General features: G+C 25.7%; 1 pseudogene; it reads left to right on the top strand.

Annotated features, from left to right (window-relative positions):
- Positions 1-1117, top strand: part of LOC108753078 — a 1630-nt pseudogene extending 513 nt beyond the window's left edge.
- Positions 1118-2558: the final 1441 nt, after the last annotated feature.

The raw sequence follows: 2558 nt of genomic DNA, 5'->3' as shown, positions 1-2558 counted from the left end.
AAATGCGGACATCAATGCGAATAACGCATAAAAAGCGAGATATTACTAACATTAATAATAAGATTTTAATAATTAGATTTAAATAGTTTAAGGTTATTATTTTATTTTTATTTTTGTACTGAGGATGGTCAAATCGTGACCGAAACGTCTACTATGTAAAATGTTTATTATTGAAGTATAACTTTTTGACATCTGTAGCGTGGCTGTATGCTCCTTTTTACTTAACCTTATTATTTAATATTTGAGAAGCCCTAGCAAAAAACGTCTCATTATTAACATATTCTTCCTTCATTAGAATGATTAAATTCATTTCCCCCTCTTAATCATAGATTTTCTGAAATTCCTTTAATCTAAAACAATATCTTTAATTTAACTTATATTTTTTAATATGGCAGATTAGTGCATTGGACTTAAACCCCAATAATAAAAATTTATTATCTTTTATTAAAGATTAATACCTGATCTATTTCCCTCCAAAACTCAAATTCACCGACCTACGATATAATAATTTTATTTCATGATTCTACAATAATTATTCTAACCTTCATTACAACATTAATCTTTTTCGTCATATTTATACCTATTTCTAATAAACTAATCAATCGATTCTTATTAGAACATCAAACAATTGAAATTATCTGAACTATCTCTCCCATATTTATTCTTATTTTTATCGCCATTCCCTCTATTAAAATTTTATATTTTACTGATGAAATTTTTAATAACAATTTATCAATTAAAGCTATTGGTCATCAATGATATTGAAGTTATAAATATTCAGATTACAAATATAAACTTTGATCCATTCATGATTCCATCTAACCAACTTCTGCCAAACGAATTCCGCCTTCTCGATGTACAATAGATAATCGATGTATTTTATCATTTAATTACCCTACCCGAATTTTAACCACCTCTATAGATGTTATACATGCTTGAACTATTTCTTCTCTAGGTATTGAAATAGATTCAATTCCAGACCGATTAAACCAAACTTTACTTTTAATTAATCAGACCTGGAATTTTCTTTGACCAATGCTTTGAAATCTGCGGTACAAACCACAGATTTATACCTATCGTAATTGAATCTACAAACATAATTAACTTTAAAAATTGACTTAATCAATCTCACTCTTAATTTTACTTTTTCAAATCTCATACAAACTTTTAAAAAATCCTATCATTACATTATTTCTTTTCTTTCTAATACCACCCCTCTATTTAAATCATTAAATGACTGATTAAAGTATTTATCTTTTAAATCAAATCATAATAGTATATACCCTATTTTTAATAAAAGAATTAGTTTTAAATAAAAACATCAAATTGTCACTTTAAAAATATTATATAAAACAAATATAATATTAAAACTTTTCAGGAGCATATAACCAACCTTCGTTGTTAAGAAGTCATATATTTTAAAAAACTAGTACAATTTGTATACGTTTCGGTCAACATTTGACCATCTTCAGTACATTTCTAATAACATTATATTAAAACGAAATCAATCGATAGTGATCCTAATCTAAAAACGCAAAAACTTTCGTTTAATCCTATATTATAAATAGAAATATCGCATTTTTTTGAAAAAAGGCGTATGAAGATAAATTTAATGATCATACAACAGTTCGCTACATTTAATATGGTGACGTACATTTTAAATAGAAATAACGCATTTTTTGAAAAACGGCGTGTAAAGATAAATTTAATATTTATACAACGGTTCGCAACATTTAATATGGTGACATACAAATCTTTATTATTTATTATTAAATGAAATTCCCTATTGGTATGACTACTGTATCAACTACTGTTGATTTAATGTCAAGAGTTACAATTTTCTTCTTGATCTGACTCCGAATTTTTTATATATGAATACAAGACTAATTTAAGTCTTTTTAAGTTTTATTGGAACCCTCTACATGTATTCAATACCGTGATCAGACCCACAGGAGACACGCAAGTGGTCAGTTCTATGTGTGAATTAAATATGAAAATTAGAAACCAGATTGATTTTTTCAGAATTTAAAAATTTGTGTTATAGATATTATTTATTGTATTATTTAATAATATGTCAATAATAATTTATTTGTTTTATAGAATAACTTATTACAACCGAACAAAGAGAAGGAGAAAGAAAGCAAAGAAATTAGACAATAATTTTCAAACTTATGCTCCTGAAAAGTTTTAATTTTCTTAATGTTAGCCACTAAAATATTGAAATATAATATTCTTTTATTCCTCAAATAATACCATTATTATGAATCATAATATTAATCTTTTTAATAATTTTAATATTATTATTTACTTCTTTCTTATATTTCTTTACTTCTCTTTCTTTTCCCCAAATTACATTCTTAATCATACCCCTCAATTAAACAAAAAAATTTATTGAAATTGGATATGATAATAAACTTATTCACAATCTTTGATCCATCAACATCTCCCTCCATTTCATTAAATTAATTATTATTATTATTATTATTATTAGGCGTTAGGAACTCGAAAGCTCATTGCCGCAAATACCAAATCCCGCCACTGTTCCCGTCCCTGAGCCA

This window comes from Trachymyrmex septentrionalis, unplaced genomic scaffold (genome assembly GCF_001594115.1).
Source record: "Trachymyrmex septentrionalis isolate Tsep2-gDNA-1 unplaced genomic scaffold, Tsep1.0 scaffold64, whole genome shotgun sequence".
Classification (NCBI taxonomy): domain Eukaryota; kingdom Metazoa; phylum Arthropoda; class Insecta; order Hymenoptera; family Formicidae; genus Trachymyrmex; species Trachymyrmex septentrionalis.
This window is presented reverse-complemented; position numbering and strand designations above follow the sequence as displayed.